Below are 23,800 nucleotides of genomic sequence, written 5' to 3'. Positions count from 1 at the left end.
TGCTATTCAAGAAAAATGGGAGCAATTGGACCAAGAAGTGATTGCCAACCTTATTCGAAGTATGCCACGGCGGTTACAAGCTGTAATTGATGGCAGGGGAGGTAACACCCGCTATTAGACCCCACCAGTACCAGTTAACAATATTAAAAAAAAAAAAATATATTGCTAAGATTTTTTTTGGTAGTTTTCTGTAACTTTCGTTTATGTTCTAATTTAACTTATTAACAATAAATTTTAATTTGCTTTCTGTTGAATATATTCAGGATTTCTTATTTCCAATAATTTCTGCAACATTTACTTAGCCTTCGAATCAGAATTTATGCGTTATCACAAAAAATGCAAGTGTCCGGGTTTTTTTTGTCCAGCAGTATATATATATATATATATATATATATATATACACACACACACACACACACACACACACACACACACACACACACACACAAAGCATTCCGTGACATTCGCTACAAGACTCGCCGTCAAGCAGCCCGGCGTCAGCGCTTGTATTTCCCGATGAACGGAGTCCGCGACAGTCGGCTATTAAAATTACAGTTTTCACATTGTGTACTAACCTTGACTACAGAAGGTGTTGAAAATGATGTCCCTCTGCTGCAACACATTCCTGGCATCTCTGAAGGAAATTGGCATTTACACGTGCAAGTTCGTCTACTGTAATTCTCCCGATTTCTCGTACAATACTGTATTTTAACTCACGGATGGTGTGCGGATTGTCTTTGTATACTTTATTTTTCAGATTTCCCCATAAATAATAATCGCAGGCTGACCTGTTACTCTAAACTTTTTTACGAGGTTTAATATAGTGGTCCTATGTGGAACGGGAAGACTAGGAAATTTCATTGCAAAACGTCGTCGCACTTCTCCACAATTCCTCTTTCCGAAGTAACACTCGACAAGATAAATCCTTTGTTGTAATGTAAACTTTTGTGGTGCCATATTAAGCCACAATCTTCAACACACGGACACGACACGACACAACTTCCGAGGAAGGATTATACTGGCGTCAGTCTGCAACGTCAACAGAAAGGGAAAGAGAGCGAAGGCAAGAGAGCGAAAAAACACTGTAGCGTGCGACTGTCGCGGACCCGTTCACCGGGAAAGACAAGCGCTGACGCCGGGCCGCTTGCCGCCGAGTCTCGTAGCGAATGTCACGGAATGCTCTGTATATAAAGTGATGTCTGACAAGGTTTCTAACGAGATACGAGGGATGTCACTTAATGATGTAGCAGTAAAACAATGTTCAATTGGGTTTTACAGGTTGTGGATAGCCCTCCTTGACTGGGTGAAGAGATAAGGAAGGCGGACGGGCAAGCCACACACCTAATCGAGCAGCAATCCCTCTGGCGTCTCGGTACTCTAGTGACGAACACGCCGACAGCGAGGCAGTCTCCCCGGACAGCCGGTGTTGACTGTCGGCACCTGAACCCGCCACGTGCCGTGTTTCTGATGACCTGCCGTGTCATTACTTTCCTGTTTCGACCAGGAAGAGCGACCTGGTATAGTTGCAAGCTGGATTCTGTCTAGCAAGAGGAATTTTGTAATTGTCGCTGCCTTGATTGGGTCAGTGTGCTCGGGTTAGAGTTGTTTTTTACTTTGAGCTTTCGATGCCTGTTCGTCTTCCCATGACAATATATAGGTGTTTATGTAAGGGGCAGAGTCATAGATCTCTTCATTATTATTATTATTACTGTTATTATTATTACTACTACAACTACTAGAGGAAAAGTTCTAAATATGGGCCCCCCTTTTTATGTCATTTTCGGAGGAAAAAAATTAATATATTAAGCACCTGACTTTAAAAAGCATATCTATGAAATATATACTTATTTGTAAAAGCATGCGAAAGTATAGAAGGTCTCCATTTTACTTAAAAAAAAAATTCCAAAAAATGGTAAAATGATGTTTTTCAAAATGGGAAAAATCGAAATTAAGAAAAACATCCAAATATTTGTTGAAAATGTGATCTTAACATTAGACCTCATGTCATAGCCCATATTTAGACCATCACGCTATTTTTCTTCTTCAATTTATTTTCGCTCTCTGTGGCACATATTTCACAAACAAATCATGGCATTATAAAAGCCCACATTTGTTTTATGTACCGTTAATATCATAACTTATACAAAGCAGATGAGAATTCAGAAAACGCTGAGTTAAGACATACCTGCAAAAAGTTTTCGGAGGTCGCAATTCTATAACAGCGTCCAAGGCCGAAACTAACCACCACTTTCTCTTGAGAATTGGCGCCGCAACCTTTGTCCTTGACAGATAACCACTTCCAATAGCCTCTGCCAGGCTGCAGCACCCGGGAGCGCTGATAACTCCAAAACCCATATTTAGACCTTCGCCCATATTTAGACCTTCTCCTCTACTTATTATGTACTTTTTTAAAAAATTACATACATTTATAATTTTCATTTCTGTATATCTAAACATATTTGCATAACTGTATACTTAACATATTAATTCTTGTAGGACAAAAAGCTGTTTTTTATAGTTATATGTTAGACTGAAAGCTAAAATGTAACGCTACTTCAATAATAATAATAATAATTGTCGCTGTAACTTACGGCCTGTAAGTCACAAAAAACAATATTTTTGTTGTAAAATATCGCTACAATTTCACTATTCGAATTACATTCTGTGCCCAGAAATCTCAGGGGGTATTCCTTGATGTGTATTTAATAATAGTATTTTAAAAATTTGGTAGCCTTTATATTTCATAACTAATTATACATATGTGTGTGTGTGTGTGTGTATTAAGATCTTTCTCTTCCACCAGTCTTGAATGCTTACGCACCCTGCTTGAGCGTACGAAGTCTCTACTAGCAACTCCAAATCCAGCGACACGTGTTCTTTGACAAATGATGCCCCGTTAAGCAAAAACGTGGAAGAACTCGAAAAGAAAAGTCTTCTTTTAAAAGAAAATCCGCATAATTTTAACATAACAATTTAGGTCAAGGCATCCCCAGTACCCTCTTTCTCTCACGGCGACGCGCTTCTCTTTCCCAACTCCAGAGGTCACCACCAGTTGCCCCTTTACTTCTCCATTTTGTCAGCTGAATTCATTTCCTCCACGCCTCCACAAGAAATCGCCAACTTCCTCACCTCCCGTAAATTTCATCTCTATTCAGGCCCTGGCGCTGTTGCCATGGACAATGCGGCCCCTGGATTCCCTTTATGCAACAATCGTGGCGTTGGTGAAAGGGGAGAAAGGGCTGTTATTAATCACTGCCAGCGACGGTTCCAAAGGCGAAAAATCAACAATACAATGGTGGGAGAGGCGAGAGCTAGTATTTACGTTTGAGGAAATGACGCCATGTTTGTTTTTGGGCGCTGCAAAATGCTTCGTTCTGGCCGGAAAACAAGATGGCCGATCTGAGGGCTGTTTCAAGGTCGTGCAGTCTGGACCTTGAGGAGTTTATTCAGTGTTAGCCATGGGTGGGCCTGAACTGTCCATGGCTTGCTTTAACACACAAAGTTTCATGATGAAGTTGAATGGGTACAGATAATGATATGACGGGTACCTTGCAATATGCAAACTATACTCTATCCAGGTAAACTATGGAGCAAAGCCTGGCATGAAGGTAAGAATGAATTGTTGTTTTAAGTCCAGTTTATGCACAGAAAGGCTAATCGGGACTGGACCTACAGTGGGATCTAAACCACTATGTGTCTCCATTGGGTATCGAACCCAGGAACCCTTGATTACAAGACGATGACGTCACCACTCAATCGGGGAGACATCCAAATCTTTAACAAACGTCCAGTGAGGCACTCATACAAGAAACGTTTGGGGGTTGCAAATTGATCTTCGTTGAAGGCACCCAAATATCCACCTCGCTTCCACATAGCACATCCCCATGACTTCAATATTACAGGCCAACGAGGTTATGGCGCCTGGACCTTCAGCCAGTGTAATACTCTGTAGGCCCTAGCGTATGTGTGTTTTTTCATCCATTTCAACGTATCGTCATTCGCTCTCACCTTCACGATTAGCCAAAAGTGGCATAAAGCGAAGTAAAGTAAGACGACTCGATCAATCAATCAGAAAGTTTTGGTTTATTTCTAGAACCGATTGTTTGATGATTCTTTATGCTTGACCTTGTGTACCACTTATTATTTGTGTAAAAATTTCCTGAGCCGTCTGTTATCAATTTTTTCAAGCTGCACTGGGACATTTATTTGTAGCATCACTTTGATGTTTCTACATTGCTTGACTTTAAACATTTTAGATTTGTTGTTCTATGGATTTCTCTCTCTGTGTGTACCGGCTGCTATCTCTATCTTTTTAGTTCTGTATTTCTCTCATTGCCTATCCCTCTCTTGCACCTTCTCAGTCTGCCTCTTTCTCGTCCATCCTCTTTCTCTTTTCTTCTCTATAGCCACCTTTTATCCCTGTTTGCCTCTCAATGTCTTCCTCTCTCTTCATTACTTTTCCTCTGTATAGCCCTCCCACTATCTCCGTTTTTATCTCACTTTCTCTATTTCAATATTTCTCTCATCTCTCCCTCTGCTTTCCTTCTCTTTTCCCTCTCTACCTCTGTCTACCTCTCCCCCTCTCTCGTATACTTTCTTTTATCTTTCTATCCTCCTCTATCTACCCCTTCTCTCATTTTGTGTGCCTCTATCTTTCGGTTTTACTATCTTCTTCTCTTTTCACTTCAACTTCTCGGTCCTGTCCTCCTATCCATCTTTCAGTTCTTTCTCTTTCCTTTCTTCTCTCTCTCGCCACTTTTTATCGCTGGCTACACTCTTTTTTACTAGTTTCCATATATTACACTCGCTTTCTTTCTGTAGCAATCCCACTATCTCAGTTTTTATTTCACTTCCTCTTTTTCAATCATTCTCCTTTCTCTCCCTCTTTCTATCTCCTCTTTATCTCTTTCTGCCCCTCTCATTCTTTCTCCTACCTCTCTCTCTCTTTGTGTGCGTCTTTATCTTAGTTTTACTATCTTCTATCTATCTCTGTATTTTTCACTCCATCTTCTTGCTCTGCCTGTCTTCTCCATCTCTCATCTCTGTATTTTCTCCTCTCTCTCTCTCTCTCTCTCTATCTCTGTAGCAATCTCACTACCCCTTTTCTCTCACTTTCGCTCTATCTCTCCCTCCCCGATTTCCATCTCTTTCACCCATCTTTATCTCTGTTTGCCTCTCTCCCTCTCTTCCCTTCGCTTTCTTTTGTCTCTTCCTCTCTCTCTCTCTCTCTCTCTCTCTCTCTCTCTGTGTGTGTGTGTGTGTGTGTGTGTGTGTGTGTGTGTGTGTGCGTGCGCGCTTTTTCTCATCCCTGTGTCTGTCGGCACACGTGCATGTGAGCACATTTGCATGAGTGAATGTGGGTGACCTTGGGGCACTGTTGTAGCAGAGACCTTTGTTGAAATTTCAGTGTTGGGTTTGTATGTTTCATTGTGGCTGCATACGAAAATGAATCCCATTGAAAAACAAGGGAGACGGTTGAAGTGGCTAATGAAAACTTTTTCCCTCACTTATTCTTCCTATTGTTGATACTAACGAACCGTAGTCAATATTTACCATTCTGGATGACCTCTTGTTTTCTTTATTTTCCGCAAAAATCAACCTAGAACCTTGTTCGCTTTGTTGGTGGATGTGCTATAATTATGGATGATACTGATTAAAAGCACACAGATTTTCACTTGTTTCACTCGTGTAAACAGTCAGTTAATGAAAAGTCTGCGACACATGCATGCAAAAGCGAAATTGGCCTTGCATTGACCTCCACGCAATTTCAATTCTCGACGGTTTTCTGTTGTGTGATACATTGTCAAGTAAATAATGGAGCTGTTTCATGTGAAAGGCATTGTCATGCTAACATATTACTAGGTCGTGTGTGCGACACTTTTAAAATCTCTTGCTGGCATTTGAGTCTTGACCATTGTAAAAAATAAATTTTGAAATGCAATTTTTGAACTACAGTTACCTTACCCCTTCCCTATCTGCCGAGGGACGTGGTCCGCACAGCGCTCTAACACCACGTGTCCCGGGTTCAAATCCCTGCATGTGCTTGGATGTTTATGAGTGTCCATTCATGAATTCCATCATATAATCCCCATCTTCGCAATTATCCAAATGTGGCAGAAAAGTGAGGTAAAATAAACCAAACCATTTTATCCAGTGGCGTAGCAATATATCGTATCATTCTACAGAATGTAGAAATTAAAATGTATTTTAAGCCTGCTTAGATTAAATTATTAGGTATTTTAATTTAATTTATTTATTTTTTTGATTTAGGCATAATTTATTTATTTGATGTAATTTATTTATTTTTTAAATTTTTAGGCATTGTTTATCGATTTATTTTATATTAAAATTACTGCAAATTTATTTTATTTAATTTTAGGTGTTATTTTTATTTTTAAATATTTGAAAAATTAGTTAAATTGTATTTAGGTACAAGGTGATGGAAAATAACAATTGATTCACTCTTGACTTCCTGAATTAAAATAATAATTATTATTTATGCAATATTTAAATCTATTACAATATTAATATTATATTAATATCATGTCAATGACGAGTGCTCTCATCATTGAGGATGAATGATGAATAAGCTACGTTACCCATTAGGGGTGACTGGATTCGATCCCATCATTCTGTAGATTGATACGATATCACGAGGTCCTGGACGAGATTAGAATATTCTTCAAATTTGAAATCTCAATGTGGATAGATACAAAGTCTTCATGCATACGTCAGCAGATTATCATATTTAAATAATAATAATAAATTACTGCCAAAGTGATATTTAATCATATTGGACAAAGAAAATTTATACTTGGCAGAGGTATATTCTTGTAACACACTGCTGGAATCTTCTTTAACCAAGGCCATAGTAACTATTAGTACGATTTTAAAGATGTTCTTCAGGCAGTAAGACATAACGGAAATATCCTTAAATATCCTATTTTAAAAAAACACACACAAATGAAAACTACGAATATTTAAATATAACCTATAATATTTTTATTGAGTTTATATTTGTTTCCTCATTTCAAAATTTGAAAGAAGATTTTTTTCATTGAGTTGGTATTTTAAGTACACTTGAGGAACTGTAAGGCTAATCTGGAGTGAACCTACAGTTTAAAGTAGGATCCGAACCACTATATGCCTTACCGGGTATCGAACTCGGGACCCCAATTTGAAGGAAGAAAATATCGGACACACACAAATTGTCCGTGTTTGGTAAAGCGGGGGGAAGGTGGGTCACTAAACCACAATCCTGCCTAGGGTGCAAAAATATCTAGCTACGAGGCTCTTCAACGGAATCGGTTTCAGTATGAGCAGATCTTAACGTCCTTTTTTATTTATTTATTTATTTATTTATTTAATAGAAGATCCCAAATACAGCGTTAGCCATTTTCCATTGGAACGAATTTATAGAACATAAGGACAAAACTACATTCAAACTACTAGTATAACGTTAAACTAAAATTTAAACACAGATAAAACAGAATGTTCAAATTTTATTGTCCATAAAGATTAGCCATTTTCTTGTATTATTATTCTCACTTTAGTTTATTACATTTTTCGTATCAACCCCCTTCAAGCACGAGGCCCCGGGCGGTCGCCCACCCTTTGCTACGCCACTGATTTTACCTTCCATGGAGTACAAAATTATAAGAATGTAAGCAAGAAGCTCTATTCTTTTAGTTCTGGAGAATGGCTTCACTGATAATTGTAAAAACTTAGGGAAATTCTATAGGTCTAGCAATAGATTCCAATCACGGCAAACATAGGTCTGTTTCTACAGAAAGAAATTAATACGGAAAAAGGAAACTTTTGTCATTATTTTCGTTTATATGTGAGCAGGTTCTCAATTGCTTCTAGGAGTGCATGCTGGATAAAAAGTTAAGTCATGAGCAGAATCTCAGTTTAATTCAGGTTATTAATGAAGTTTCATTATTTGTCTGAACATGTTCCCATTTGCTTTAATTCACACCAAGTGGTGAAAAGGTTATGTCCATGTGCTTGGTTTTATGTACAGTAAAAGAGCACTTGCTGATGACCAGGTACTAGGTTTTGTTCACAGGAAATAAATACATGGTAAATCATATTACGTTGTGTCGCCCCTGTCAACATATGCCTTTTAAGCACTAAACTATTCAGTCTATGTTATAATAATCTATGTTGTTAAGAATTAGTGTTGAATCTTTTCTCTAAAGATTGTTAGATTTCTTGCCATAAAAATGTTATTGATAATGTTACAATAGGTAATGAATTGTTTAACTTAAATAAAAAATGCTGAAACTATGGAAAAATAAAACAACTATGTAGTAACCTTGGTAAATTGTAATCTTTTGTAAGCCTACGGGACATTCTCCTGGTTGCCGAAAGGCTGATGGTTCAGGGAACGTTGGGTATTATCTTGCTTCAATCTTCGGATTGGCTGGTGTACTTGTGCTCCATTTGGCAGATATTCCACAAACCCAACTCTGAATAAGGCGTTCTCCTGCATCATCAAAAGACCAGGGTTATAAACTTCGGTACAACTAATAGGTTTAGGCCTACAAGTTGTACCGGGTGAATTGTCTGTTTGAAAAGTGTTTGTATATCATCGGAAGTTTAAATAAATCTTCGAGTAAAAGATCTTAATGATCTTTCATTTCAAACCTACATAGGTGATAATGAAAAATATATCCTGCACCACAGACCTCGCAAGGGCTTGGTACTACTAACCCTTAGAATCCTTCGAGAAGTCCGATAAAAGGGTTGTAACCCACTAACATAAAGCCCTAAAGGCAGAAGGTGCGTGTCAAAGTTACTGTCAAGTGCTGGGTTTTATTCGCAGTAGAATCAAACTTGCAATAAACGAGTTCTGTTATGAACAGGTGCCGGATCCTGTGGCCGAGTGGTTAGCACATCGCGCTGCGACGCCAAGGGTCCCGGGTTCGAATTCCACTCGGGCTTGGTTGTTTGTGAATGTTCCTTCATCAATTTTATCACTCATCCCCATCTTTGCAAATTAGCCAAGAGGCACAAAACGCGAAGTAAAATAAACTAAATCAATCAATCAATCAATTATGAACAGGTGCTCAGCTTTATTCACAACAAACGACCGCATGTTACAAACAAGTATACCCTGTCTCAGCTAACTGTGGAGCAAGGCTGCGCATAGCGTCAGAGAAGCGAGGGAAATCTATTGGGCAGAACGAAGCAGTAGACGCTGAGGGAAGGCTGCTAACTGTAGTCGCTTTCTCCCCACTCCACGCAATTCCGTTCCTCTCACGTGTTCATTGGTGGAGCCGTCTCGCGTCACTACTTGCGCAAAGACTTGTTTGCTTTTGCCTGCTCCACAGTTAATTGGGACGGAGTATAGAGTTATGACCAACTTCTCATTCACATGAAATGAGTACATGGTGCAAAAGCGTTGAGTTAGGTGTTCAGTTTTATGCGCTTGTAACGAACCTGAGAGTTTAATGTTTTATATTTGTAAGAAGTTAAGATTTATAAAATGTTTGTTACTTCAAATAATGTGCAAGTTGTCACAGACAACTATAGTTAGATTGATACAGTTGTGGTTGGAACTTGTGTATATGTTTATAAATACGTCATAATCTGTTTGTGTTGACGTCACTTTCTCATCTCAGCAGAGGAAGTGAACCTAATCTGTGGTGAACCCACCTGAATGCTCTTCACAGAGACAGACTCAGTTAAAAAACAGGTGAAGGTGAGAAATCAACAGAAACGTGGTAACGGTTAATGGAATGCCCGAATAGTGTAATTGGTAATTATTTTCGGTTCATTCTGGCTATACTCTGTAATAATAATTAAGTACAGAAACTTTCGTGTATTTACGTTTGTCTTGTCCAACGTTAATTCTATATGCAAGTGTGTTTAGTGATTGTGATGTGATTTAATATTCATTAGAATTGTCCCTCTTCAGGCAGAAACGTAAGCAAATCTGTACCTTGCTTGTAAGTCCACATACGATAGGAAATATAAGTGATTAAACTGCGTTTAACTTCGAATACTGTGTTGTTTCTTTTCTACCCAGCAAGCACTGATGATTTGCAAAGATTCTCATGTTCCCGACTAAAGGAGTAGCGGACTAATTTTCTGACGACTGGTGTACAACCGGGGGACGTTGCACGCTGCAAATAAGTTGTGACATTGTGCTAAGTTATTCGCAGCAAATTATCACAATGCCACAAACATGTTGAATTATGACCAGGTGTTCAGTTTTATTCGCAGCAAACTAGTACATGCTACAAACAACTTATGAGCAAGTGCTCAGTAGTATTCATTGCTCTACATTATCTTGGAATAAACCTACTGAAGCCATTCACCCCCTGCTAACCCCCCCCCCTCCTCAACTTGTGCCCTTGCACGCTGGCGTGAACATTCATTCCCATAGGCCGTAAGCATCTTCTGACGAAAACTCTTCTATCTCACGAAGCAGCGTTCCACGTCAGCTGTTGCGGGACAAATTGCTTCTCTCATAGCGGTTTGGATAGCGCCCTGCCCCAGGTTATAGGAGATCTCGACATTTCCATCCTGCTGTTGAAGTTCCCTTTGCGGCATTAGGAGAGGCCTCGAAGTCAACATCTAATTCCTTTGTGCTTCTAGAATATCCTCAGTAAAGGTAAAGGTAAAGTGTTCCCCTGTGCATAGGGGGTGTGGGGGTAACGCCCCACACTTTCTTGATCCGGTCGTGAGTGGGGGTGATGTGATCAGCATCACGCCCCTGACCGCCTTTACCCCCCAGGGTTTCCCCCAGGTACCCATGTTATTCGACGCTGGGTAGGCGCCGGGGCCGCTTCCACCGTTAGAAAAGTTCCCGGATTTGAACCGGCCGGGGATCGAACCCGGGACCTTGAGCATGGTAGTCAGACGCGTTACCGACTGAGCCACCGCGGCCACTGAATATCCTCAGTATGTGTCCCTATTTAGTTTGTCCTTTGTTTTGTCTCCTTGCGAGTATCTGTGTGCGAGTATCATGTCCGTAATTGCCTAACAATGGTGGGAAAATGTAGTGCAAGACTTGAAAGAAAGTTTCCTTGTGTTTCTAAAAACGTTACTCAGATGGCGGCACATGTAATAGTGGACAAATTGCCCCATGACTGTCTTCAGTCTCTTTAGTTTCACATCTCACACGCAGAAAAGCAAAAGCCTCACTAGAAACACAAAAATGCATATAAAATATGTAGCTCAGATCAAATGTTTAAGTACTTTTTTGAGAAAGATGAAGGAAGGCGCATCAAAAATGTTTCGATTGATCCATTAAAGTACAGTGGGATCCACTACTATTGTTTGGCAAATTGTCCATTTTTCACAAATCATTCTCTTCTATGTTTTTAAGCGAGGGATCTTTATGTATGCTGGTGTCAAGTTGTCAACAGTTTGTTTTAGAGTTTTCTTTTAATTCTTGTAGCTCTTATTGGGTCTAATAAAATGCACGAACGACGATGGACAATTTGCACGGTAATACTCATGGACCCCACTGTACAGCTCGACATAGAAAGACTCACTTAAATCATATGATGCACTTTGGCGATACCATTACAAGCGATAATACAAGAAATGCATCCACCTATAAACACATCTTAATGCATCGATGCGTTTGTGAATTAAATAGATTCGATGCATTTATTTCTGAGTTTATATGTACTTCTATATGAAGTAATTCCAACTCTTCTGCACATAGAATGCGAAGTGCATTAAACCAAGGTTCTATTTGTCCCTATCCTGAGCAAGAGCTATCCACTCTTTTCCATCCCTATCGATTTCCTTCAGGTCCATCTCAATGTTATCTCTCCATCTTCGTCTTGGCCTTCTTACTGGTCTCTTACCATCAGGTTTCCCAACGAGAATTCTGTAAACTCTTCTTTCTTCTCCCATTCGTGCCACATGGCCTGCCCACCTAAGTCTTCTTGATATAATCATTCTAATAATATCTGGAGATGAATACAAATTATGTACTTATAAATTATGTAACCTTCTCCACTCACATTTCCCCCCATCCCTTTTAGGTCCAAATATTTTTTTAAGGATTTTATCTTCAAATACTCTTAATTTATGTTCCTCTTCCAACGTAAGGGACCAAGTTTCGCATCCATATAATACTACAGTTAAAATTACTGTTTTGTATCTTTTTTTAAAAAAAAAAGTATCTATAATGCATTCCTCTGAGTACATTGATTCGCCAATAGCAATTTGTGAATTTAATTTTGTTACTGGTGCCAGCGTATTTGTGTCAAATTGGACACATTTTTTGGTTCTGTTTGTGGGGCAAGAGTTTTTCTCTGCCCCGTGTGTGATTTTCCTTTACTTATGTAGTGTAAGGGGTTACCCTTTCTCAAAACACCCTGGACTGCATTTTACAGACTAACGAGACTCTGGCGTCTGAACCAATGGCCAGTATAATCCTCATATGACTTGTGTGCTGTCCATATATGTTTGTGATTGTCCCTTCATCTTATCTCCATTCATCCTCGCTTTCGCAATTAGCCAAAAGTTGCATAAACACGAAGTACAGTATGCGCCAACATATACAGTACTGAAATGAAAAGATGAACAAAAGTATAAGACATGTTACAATATAGTGACTGGTCTATATGCAACCCAAATAACAATCGTGCCTTTTGGGTTGCATAACTGTCAGGAAACCTAAGGTTAGATCATGTTAGGGCATGTGGAGTGGACGATTGTCATTTGGGTTGCATATAGACCAGTCATCTTTTTCAAACTCGGTCCACCTTCACGACCGCTTCCGTATGAGCGGAAATAATGCTCAACTATGAATACTCTTTCCTCCGTCGAGAGACCCATTTCCAACAACAACTGCACAACACAACTTCCTTTTCACTACTGCGAACACGTTCAGCTGGAGCTATGCCCCGTCGACAAACGCAACCACGTGTTCGAGATGCGCGAGTTTCAGTACTGTATATTTTGGCGCATACCGTAAATCAAATCAATCTTACTTCAGAAGCCTCGAGCGTATGAAACAAAGCAAGTGAACGTGACGACGGATAATTGGGCTATTCTCACAGTAGCCATTGGCCACTGGATTTCCTAAGTGTTAATTTTGTAAGTCAAAGAGCTGTCCAATTTATTCACGATAATGCACTTGCTCTCGAGGAGTCCCTAATCAGCTGTCTATTGTGGAAAGTAATTATCTTGTAGACTCTATACTGAAGTATGTCTTCCTGTGATTTTTAGTGCACTAATTAACAAGAACTGAAAAAAATATATACTTTTTTGTAATGATTTATGTCCATACGTAGAGTAAATTCGCATTGGAACCTATTTCGGCCCAACCTTTTCACTGGCGTACACGTCAGAACCCATAGGCGTGCGCAGACCTTCTGATTAGGGAGGGGCACAGGAAATAATGCACCCCGTTCCCCTGTATAGTTGCTTTGAACTTTCATCGACTTGCAAATTCTTCCTTTTTTAAGAATTCAATATATTTTAATAACGGCGATAAGATTCCTCCACACTAAATTCTTAGGTGAAAGTAATAATACAGGGGCATGGACGTCAAGAAGGGGAGGGGATGATGGCCTTTTGCCCCCCGTGCGTACGCACCCTTCAAATAAGTGTGGGCCGTAGCCGAGCTATTCTGGTGGTGCAACCACGTATCACCAATCACCAAATAAAGCCGAGTTATGTTCTTTCCTCCGAATTCTTCAGAAGTGTAGTCTTGTGTCCACCTGATACTTCACTTTTCTCGCTGTTAAGATGACAATAGTAGACAAATAGGGGTGACCCTTCCTGCAGACACCCAAATGTCAAACCCTTTTCTTACGTGCAACCTAGACTGCATTTTCCAGACTGACGATTCCCTGGCGTCTGGACTCGCAGCCAATATAATCGTCTGTGAGATTTATGTAGTGTGTTGTCCATATTTGTTTGTGATTGTCCTTTCACCAATATGATCATTTGACTTAGGAAAAATTAATTAGTGAATACTTTACTCCTGTGCGTCTTTTGTCCTTCTATTACTAATGTTCTAATCGTATATTTCGCTTGTTTTAATTCTTTGCACGTTGTATTGCCATCTCATATTCTTTTAGTAAGTTCTTTACAAATTTGCAGTTATACCACGTATTTATCACCTTCTGAATACCTATTTAGGCAATGCAAACATTACTTTATTTCCTCTTTATTTTAAAAGTTTTTAGTGCTGCCACCTCCTGGCATCATAGTAATCTCTGTAGGATTTTCGTTTCCCACAATTCCTCGGGGGATCCTGAAGTTTTACTTGGTAACTTTTCCTGTTCCTAACAGATTTCCAACTTTCTCTTCCATTTCCTTTATAAGCTGGAAGCTGCCGTCTGTGTGTGTGTGCGAATTTCTTCCGACGGAAGCTGGTAGCTAATCTTAGTTACATTGAAGTCTAATAATTTCGCGCCATTGGCCTCCCGTTTCAATTTCTCTCTCTTGGCTATTGACGGGTATTCTTTGTACTCTCTCTCTCTCTCTCTCTCTCTCTCTCTTTCTTTCTCTCTCTCTCTTTCTCTCTCTCTCTTTCTCTCTCTCGGGGCTCCCAGATGGCGCAGTGGTAGCGTCATCGCTATGTAATGAAGGGATTAAGGATTCGATACTCGGTGGAGGCATATAATGGTTCGGATATCACTTTAAACTCGACGTCCAGTACCGATTAGTCTTTCTGTGCATAAAGTGAACTTAAATACTCAAACTGTCTCTCTCTCGCCAGCTCTCACGCTTTTTCTCTCGCACATGCGCTTCTTTTATACACTCTCTTTATCATCAATTTATCTAGCAAATAATTTCTTCCTCCATATCTCACGTCTTCTCCCTTTCCCTCGCCTCCTTTCTGGCTTGCTGCAATGAATTACCTACTCATTATTGCAGCACCAAAGTTTCCGGGGGTGTAAGGGGTGAACCTTCCACGTAGTACACCCCCCCCGTATAACGTGACGGGTGTAAAATAGCCTAAATGCTGACGCAACCAAAACGTTAAACTCAAATTCAAATTTTCCGGATTCGAGTCCTGGCCCTGGTGCAGGTATCTATACCCTGTTCCAGCTAACTGTGGAGCTAGGTCGCGCATAGCGTCAGAGAGGCGAGGGAAATCTATTGGCCAGAGATAGGCAGTAGAGGCTGATGGGAAGGCTGGTAACTTCAGTCGATTTCCCCCTCTCCATGCAATTCCGTTCCTCTTACGTGTTCATTGGCGGAGCCGTCTCGCGTCACTACTTGTGCAGAGACTTGTTTCCGTTTCCCTGCTCTACAGTTAGCTGGGACGGAGTATATCTCTTCGAAAGGGTCACTTCATCACTTTCAACTAATCAACATTATCGTTGCGATAAGCCGAAAATTAGAAAAAGTGGTGACCTAAATGAAGATGATAAAGTAATGTATCATATCCTTTATCTACCTCCATCTTTCTGTCTCACGTTCTCTCTTTTTCCGATCTCTCTCTCTTTCTTTCTCTCCTTCAATCTCTAACTTTGTCTTCCTCTCTTTTTTATTTATATCTTTCTTCTTTAATCTGTTTTTCTATCTCCCTCCATCTCTAAAACTCCCTTTCTCTATCTCTCAATTTTTCTTGTCTTCGTTCTTTTTATCTCTCTTTTCTATACAGTAAAACCTCGTTAATGAGGACCCCGATAAGCGGACTTCGCTTAATCCAGACAGGAAAGAGTCAAATAGAAGCAGAATGCAAGGTTTTAAATGTGGCTAGAAGCACTGCATTGTCATGTTGCTTTACATTTTACTGTATTGTATAGTGTATTTAGGTCTATACTCTTTAAATGCACCATAATAAATGTGTTTTGTTGCTATAAACAGAGTTTTAATGCACTTTCCACTGTTCTTTTAGGTTATTTCAGTTGACCCGGACTTTCGTTAAACCGGTCGACTTATCTTCCCCATTAGTCCGGATTACCGAGGTTTTACTGTATTTATTTTTGTCCCTCTTAACTTCTACCGCTTTCTTTCTCTGTTTTATCTTCATTTTTATTTGATTCCATTCTCTCTCCATCTCTCTTTCTCCCTCGTCTCTCACTCTCGCTATGGCCTTACCCCCTCTCCTTCCATTGCCAAATGGCTTGGCTTGGCCGAAAGTTAAAGGTTTGGGTCGACTCCCGACTTGCTGCATTGCGGAGAGGTTCCGTTCCCCTCCGGAAAATGCAAGCATGTTCCTTTTCATCGGAGCCGCCGCGAGCCAAAAACTCAAGTTGACAATTTCAAATTCGCGTGGGACGCTGCGCGATGTTTAGTGTTCACCACGGCAGGGCAAATCCCTTAAAGTTCCTTTTGTAAACGATCCTATCCGTTCAACTTCTTTCTTTTTTCTAACAAAACTTTGATCTTGTTGGCAAGGAACTTTCCAACTAGTCGCTTCACGCAAGAAATTGTTTCCAAACTGTTAGGTCATGCTGAATTTTTTCGTTTAAGATTGCTAGTACCTTACCACAAAGGCTCAGTTCGCTTACACAGGATAAAGCTGTTCCATATAACGTTGTCGCCTTGTACTCAATGCGTCCCGGGTTCGATGCCCGGTAGAGGCATCGTTTCCCAATTCGACACTATCTGCGCAATCCCGATTAGCCTATCTGTGCATAAAGTGAACTTTAGAAGAACATGATGTTCCAAAGCAGTGGTATTCAAACTGTGAGTCGAAGTTTCGCAGGAGAGGCGCGAGAAATTCCGATTTTTTTTTTTTTTTGAAAGTTTTAAGTGTGTGAATAAGAAAATACCAATTTCTTCTTTATTACTGCAACTCAAATTGGTTGTCCGTCGGAAATGTCATCTCCTGTGCATAGGCGTAGCTAGAACTTTATATTTGGGTGTGCAAAAAAAAAATGAGGTCTTGTACCTTTTTAATATCATGTTTTGCAACACAATCACTTGGCTCTTTAGCTACACTGATGTTTCACTAAATGACAGTGTTGAAAATTTCTGAATATATGTAGTAGAAAAAAATCAAATTGCATAGAAATTACACACACACACAAAATGTTCATAAATGCAAACAAATACATCAAAATACACGTCATCTATAACAAGAGACGTCTGTCAAAATGTACAATGTTCTTAAACTCATCAATAACTTCATTTACATCAATAGACTAAGCTTTTTTCTGTTCCACAAATAGCAAGAGCAGGGCTTCCAATCTATCCTGCTTCTGAGTTGCTCTTAATTTAGTTTTAACTTGGGTAAGCTTAGAGAAAGCTCTCTCACACGTGAAGCTTGTGACAGGTATAGAAGAAAGGCGCTGTAGTACAGAGTAGAATGCAGTAAATATCTTCTTTCTCCAATGACATCAAAATATCGAAAAACTATAGACACTCGTTTCATCAGCGATAATGCACGCGTTTGTACCAAGTAATGGCATTTTCAACTTCTTACAAACTGCCGCTTATTTTCTCTCTTATTGAAATATCTGTATTTAATTCTCTTTGATAAAGCAGCCCATTAGGGTGTACCTAGGCACACCCGGCACACCCCGTAGCTACGCCTATGCTCCTGTGTTTTTCAACTGAGACGGGAACAGCACTCATACTATACGTGGAAGAAAACCATGCAAATGCTGATAACTAGGGCCCGGGACTTTATGTCCTATAAAACTGTAAAAAATGTATATAATTATGTCATATAAATTGAAAAATATGCCATGAAAAATTACAAATATGTCAGAAAAATGCAGAAATATTCCCAGTAAAGCCAAAATGTGCACAATAGTACTCTGGAATTTCTCCCATACCCGATAGAGTAGACTAGGGGCTGTAATGTACCTAATGTTATTTTTACTTTTGACTGATTTTTGTGAGAAGCGAAAAAGGCAAAGAAATGAGAACGAAACTTCTTCACTTCCCGTGCAACAATGAGAGAGAACATTTTGTCTCCATAATGTTTGCATAGCTATCAATTGTCGGCGGGATAAAAAAAGTGGGGTATTATATTGTTCTGTACTAAGAAAAGACGGCATATTTCTTCCTCCGTAATTTCCATATCCTGCCATCGACAATATGAACTATCCGTTGCGCTAAAGCTACGAAGAAAAAAAATATGAAATAACCGATTATGTTCGAGAGAATTACGACATTATACAGAAATATGTCTTATTACAACAAAGTTGAATAAATATGTTGCAAAAACGCGAGATTGGTGAAATATGTCAAAATATGCTTTGTCAAGTTTCTCTATTTCGGCTGATTTTCATCAGATATGTAAAGATCTCATCCCAATAATAGATCCGAAGCCAAATGAAAAATATGTTATAACATAATGTCCCGGGCCCTACTAATAACCTAATCAATAGTGCCTTTGAACAGAAATTGGCAAACCTTTGTGACATTTTCCACACACTGAATGTTCTGAATATATATCTACAAGGTACAGCCACGGACACTGTTGCGTTGTAACGTTTCCATTGAAAGTCAATGCATTCATTACAACCCGCCAGTGTCCGTGACTGTACAAGGGAATCCAGGACCTATAAGGTAAGATGCCAGCCTTCAAAAGGAAGTTGCTGCTTCGTAAGAGAAAGATTAAAGATGAAAGCACTGGTGATTGCTTTCGTACACGGTTAGAAGAACCAGGACTACAATTAAATGAAAAAATCCAAAGATTGCTGTGTGCCCGCATTTAACATCTATTATCCAACTTATCTGTCTGTATTCATCCTTTTTGTCTCGTGAATATCGTATTGCTGAATGAAATGACACCATCTTATAAACATTAAATTGTTGTACACCACTTGTATTAATGAAGCACATTATATTTTCATTGCCTGTATGTGTACCAACAGTAAATAAACAGACGAAGAGATTATGTATTGATCTTTCATGGTCGCAGGGTGAACAAAAATCATGATTTTTATTAAAAAAATCATTTTCGATTATTTTCTTTTATTTCAGCGATTTTTTTTTATTTTAAAATCCATTCTTAAAATTGCTTGTATGGTTTCTGACACATACATATAGATATATGTTTTTATAGCCGGATCCCGTGGCGGAGTGGTTAGCACATCGCGCTGCAACGCCAGGGGTCCTGCGTTCGAATCCTGGCTTGGGCATGAACGTTTGTGAAGTCTATTCATCAATTTCGCTATATCATAACTCATCCCCATATTCGCAAATTAGCCAAAAGTGGCACAAGAAGTGAAGTGAAATAAATCAAATAATAAAAAAATATGTTTTTTTATAGAATGGCTTTTTCTAGTAAACGGCTCTGTAAAATATTTGAACAGTTTCATTAAAGCAAGAAATAAATGTGTGTAAACATGTATTTTTCTGTTTCTGATACTGTATATATGAACCTACTATGGAAATGTTTGTTGAGTGTGTTAATGAAACTATAATAATTTCAGTAACTTTCTTCCAGTGAAAATAAGATATTTTGGACGTATTCTATAATTGTAACTTAAAATATTTTTTAACGTCTTTGCAGCCGAATTTTGGCAATTTTTTTAATGATGGTTTGCAAAATATAAGCTGCCATGTTTATTTAAAGTTTAATGATAATGACAATATTTACGGTTGAACATGATTAGTATTTTATATATTATTCTACACATACTGTTCTAGAGTATGATTCAAGAGATAGATAATACCAGCTTAAAGTGATATGAAGTACCGTGCAAATTGTCCATCATCTTCGTGAACTTTATTTGACCCAATAAGAGCTTCAAGAATTAAAAGAAATCTCAAAACAAGTTGTTGACAACTTCTGCACCAGCATACATAAAAATCCATCGCTTTAAAACACACACGATGTAAGATAAATATTAATGAAAATAGTCATGGACAATTTGCACGGTAATACTCATGGATTCCACTGTACAAGAACGAGAGAAACTTTGAATATCTATGCATAATGTTATGCAAGATGTATAGAACTCACCCAAATAGTTTTACAGTGCTTGTACGGGAACAAAAATGCGCAGTGTACAGTGGATGACAGGACACTATGCACGGTTTGTCTGCAAATATACAAATTTCGATTTCCATGATCAATTCAAGATAAAAATTCAACAGGAATTATGTAATGTATGCCCCAAGAGTTGTATGCAAAGTTCCTTCATGTTATTTTTGAAAGTTACATTTCTGTTTGTGCTGAAGCACTCATGTCAAAAATGGATGTATAACTGATTTGTTGAAATAAGGAAAGATGGCGTAGTGGTAATGTTATCGTCTTGTGATCTTATAGGGTCTTGGTTTCGATACCGGTGGATGCACGTAGTGGTTCAGATACTGCTTTAAACTGTAGGTCCGTTCCTGATTAGCCCATCCGTGCGTAAAGTGGACATAAAACCAAAAAGAAGTATTTTCATCTCTCTCTCAACTTAATTGTTATTAGTTTTAACCCTTTATCGCCATAGATGTCAGAGGATAGGGCATTTCCAGAGCCAATGCATGGCTCAACCAAGATGTGTGAAATGTGCAAATAATCATGTCACGGCAGAATGCCAAAAGAAAGACCGAAAACTCCCTGGAAAGTGCTGCAATTGTGGAGGAGACCATCCGGCCAACTACAGGGGCTGCAAAATGTTCCAATCAGTACAGTACAAACCAAAACTAAAGCCAGACGATGGTAAGGAACATGGGAAACAACTACCAGTCAACTTACCACAAGAGAAGCCACCTGCGAAGACTACACCACCGACTACCATGAATTATAGCCAGATACTTCAGACTCCAACTGAAGAGCAAGAAGAGAAAAATGAAACCATCAAGTGGATACTGGCAAAACTACAAGACAAGAGATTAAGAACACTCATCACAAATACGAAAGACAATATACTAAAGTCAAAAAACGATACAGACAAAGTCATTACCATCATTCAGACACTCATCGAGTTCGTCACAGAAGTACTCTAAACAGACAACCAACAACAACTCAGATGTAACACGAAATGTCATAGCAAAACGGCCCTTTTAGGACCAAAATTTATTTCGGCCCTTTTTAGGACCAAAATTCTGTCGACCCTTTTAAGGACCACAACATTCAGTTCAAAATTGAACTGCCATCGCAGACCGAACCTCGACACAACATCAAAACAGATGGAAGTCAAGGAAATGGCACTTCAACAAGAAAACTTCAAGAAACTTCAACGTCAACGACTTACGTGACTTTAAAATCCCACATCCTCCAAACGCTTTGTAGTACGACACATTTGGTTTCTGTCTTTGTAGGACTTTTGTCTTCCTATTATGTGTAGTGTTTACTACTCACAACAAAGGCAGGCGCTGCTGGAAGTATATGCAAGGCAGCAGTAAGCAATTTCTTAGACCTAAGCGTCAGTAATGCAGCCATATTGAACTCATAAAAGTCAAATGGTCTTAGATATATGAAAATTAGATATTTTGATATATATATAGATATTAGGATAACTGTAAATACCCCAGAATCTTTAATAACTTCTTCTTAGCTCAAATTAATATGGTTATAAAAGGATTTCTCGCCAAATATGATCGGAAAGTTGTTTTATGAGCAAAATATTACTTGTATTGTGCAGTCCCGACAGGCTTCTGGTGTCTACTTTGCTCGAAAAAACATTAATATATTTTACGTACTTCTAAACTAGTGGCGTGCCCCAGATTTTCAAAACTGATGGTATATACGCTTTTTCTCAGCAGACAGCCTTCATTTTGGCATTTTCCCAAATTTTGACATTATTTATTTACGAATACAGGGACACATGGGGGATATGACCCCCATCAACCCCCCTCCGTGCACACTCCAATGTTCTAGACAGCTCTTTTTGGTGTTGTAGGGCTATGGCACAAATATCGATATGGATGGGTGACTGACAGAAAATATATCTGATGTAGAGACACCATTTCAGCATAATAGCGATGAATATAAAGTAGTAGCGTGCCCAATGGAGTGTTGTCGGGAGTAATAACACCCTTCCACCTCGGCCTAGTATTTTTTTTAAAAAGACCGTCAAAAAGGGGGAAAAGACGGAAAATAAGGGTTGGCTAATAAAGAAAGTATATATAGCTTACCCCCTTACCAAAATCCAGAGCACGCCACTGTTGGGAGGTCAAGAGTGATGACTCTTTTCATTTACTCTTTCTTGTACATTTGTCTTTTAATTTATATATATTTATCTTCTGAGGAATATGTTCTAAAATGTGTAACAGGAAGGGTGTAGATAGTTTGCATGTAAATGTTGAAGGGAGTATACAGGGTGTCCGAATTGAAACGCCCTAATTTCAAATGATTATATTTAACATAATATACAGGCAAGAACAGTGTGGTAGTTGGTATATGGTAGCTTAGCTGTGGAAATTTTAAATAGGTAATTAATAGTAAGGATTCGTTTACTTTCTATTGTTCCAGGTGGTGAAAAGTGAAAATGACAACCAATGCTAAAAAAATCAAACTGTGTGGTGATACGCAGAATTGGCATCCATTATTGCAGTTCAACGGCGGTTTCGTGCAGAGTATCACAGAGACCCTCCCGATGCCAAGAGAATCAAGGCGTGGAAAGCAGCGTTTCTAGAGACAGGGTCTGTCGCTAAGAGGCATTTGCACGAAATCCCAAGAAATCCGTTCGTACGGCGTCACGTGAGATTGCACTCCCAAAATCCACAGTACACGATGTGCTTCACAAGCGTCTTAACCTTTATGCATCCCAATTCTGCGTACCACCACATAGTAGTTTGTGCTTTTTCAGCATTGGTTGTCATTTTCACTTTTCACCACTTGGAACGATACAAAATAAACTCTCCTTCCTATTCATTACCTATTTAAAATTTCCACAGCTAAGCTATCATATACCACCTACCACACTGTTGTTGCCTGTATATTATTTTAAATGTAAGCATTTGAAATTAGGGCGTTTCAATTCGGACACCCTGTATATGTATTTCATAACTAAGCACAATGTGATATACATTATTTCTCTGTTTATACACAAGTCGACTCCCGTGGCGGAGTGGTTAGAACATCGTGCTACGACACCAGGGGTCCCGGGTTCGAATTCTGGCCTGGGCATGGATCCCCGTTTGTGAGTGTCCATTCATAAATTTCATCATATCATCACTCATCCCCATCTTCGCAAATTAGCCAAAAGTGGCACAAGAACCCAAGTAAAATAAAGCAAATCAATCAATCAATCTGTTTATACACAAAACGTCAGTGGTCTGTCGGGACTTCAGGCCCCATTAATTGTAATGATTATTATTACAATGTCAGATGGGTTTTTGTTGTCCATCCTGCCAAAGGAAGTCTTACCCATACATATAAATGTTTCGAACTGCCATTTTGTTAACCAAAATTCAGGGTTTATGTTCATTTAACAAATTACTTTCTATTTCCAGAAACTTTGGCGACCTGAATGAAAGGAAAGCTTGTGATCTTCCAACGCCGTTGATTGAAGCTGTTTCGAACACACAGGTGAGTAATTTTCACTTTTCTTCGAACACGTGGGTTTGACACTAATTTAATAACTTGCCTTTGAAATTGACCTTTTCAAATGAAGAATGCATGCATGTGAAGGAATCTTGATGTGCAGTTTTTCATAACTCTGCAAGCTTCTACCACATTTTGGTAATGCGCCTTTCATTCTCTGCTTGCTTGAGAACGTAATGGAGTAATTACACTTGCTTTCACGCATGTAGCTGTGCTTCCCTAGCCTTTTGCATGTTTGCAGGAAGAGCGCGCTTTATTTTGATTCATGTGCATGACATGTGTGATTGCAGACTTCGTGGCGTGATACAAAGAACCTTTTTCTGTTCTTTTTGAAAAATCTGCTTCGTCGCTAGCTAGGATGCAGGACTGGAGTATTTTCAATAGTTGCAAAGGCCATGCGCTAATCCCAGTGAACGCATCGCT

General features: G+C 39.1%; 1 long non-coding RNA gene across 3 annotated transcripts in view; it reads left to right on the top strand.

Moving 5' to 3' along the window:
- LOC146005188 (uncharacterized) overlaps positions 1-23,800 on the top strand; it is a 431,331-nt gene that overhangs the window by 298,807 nt on the left and 108,724 nt on the right. For all 3 annotated transcript variants that reach the window (XR_014443992.1, XR_014443993.1, XR_014443991.1), the window contains exon 4: positions 23,287-23,362. This is a non-coding gene — a long non-coding RNA (uncharacterized LOC146005188). The remainder of the gene's footprint in view (positions 1-23,286; positions 23,363-23,800) is intronic.

This window comes from Lepisma saccharinum, chromosome 23, assembly GCF_977018435.1.
Source record: "Lepisma saccharinum chromosome 23, izLepSacc3.1, whole genome shotgun sequence".
NCBI classification, from domain to species: Eukaryota; Metazoa; Arthropoda; class Insecta; order Zygentoma; family Lepismatidae; genus Lepisma; species Lepisma saccharinum.
The sequence above is the reverse complement of the archived record's forward strand: the minus strand, read 5'-3'. Positions and strand labels throughout refer to the sequence as shown.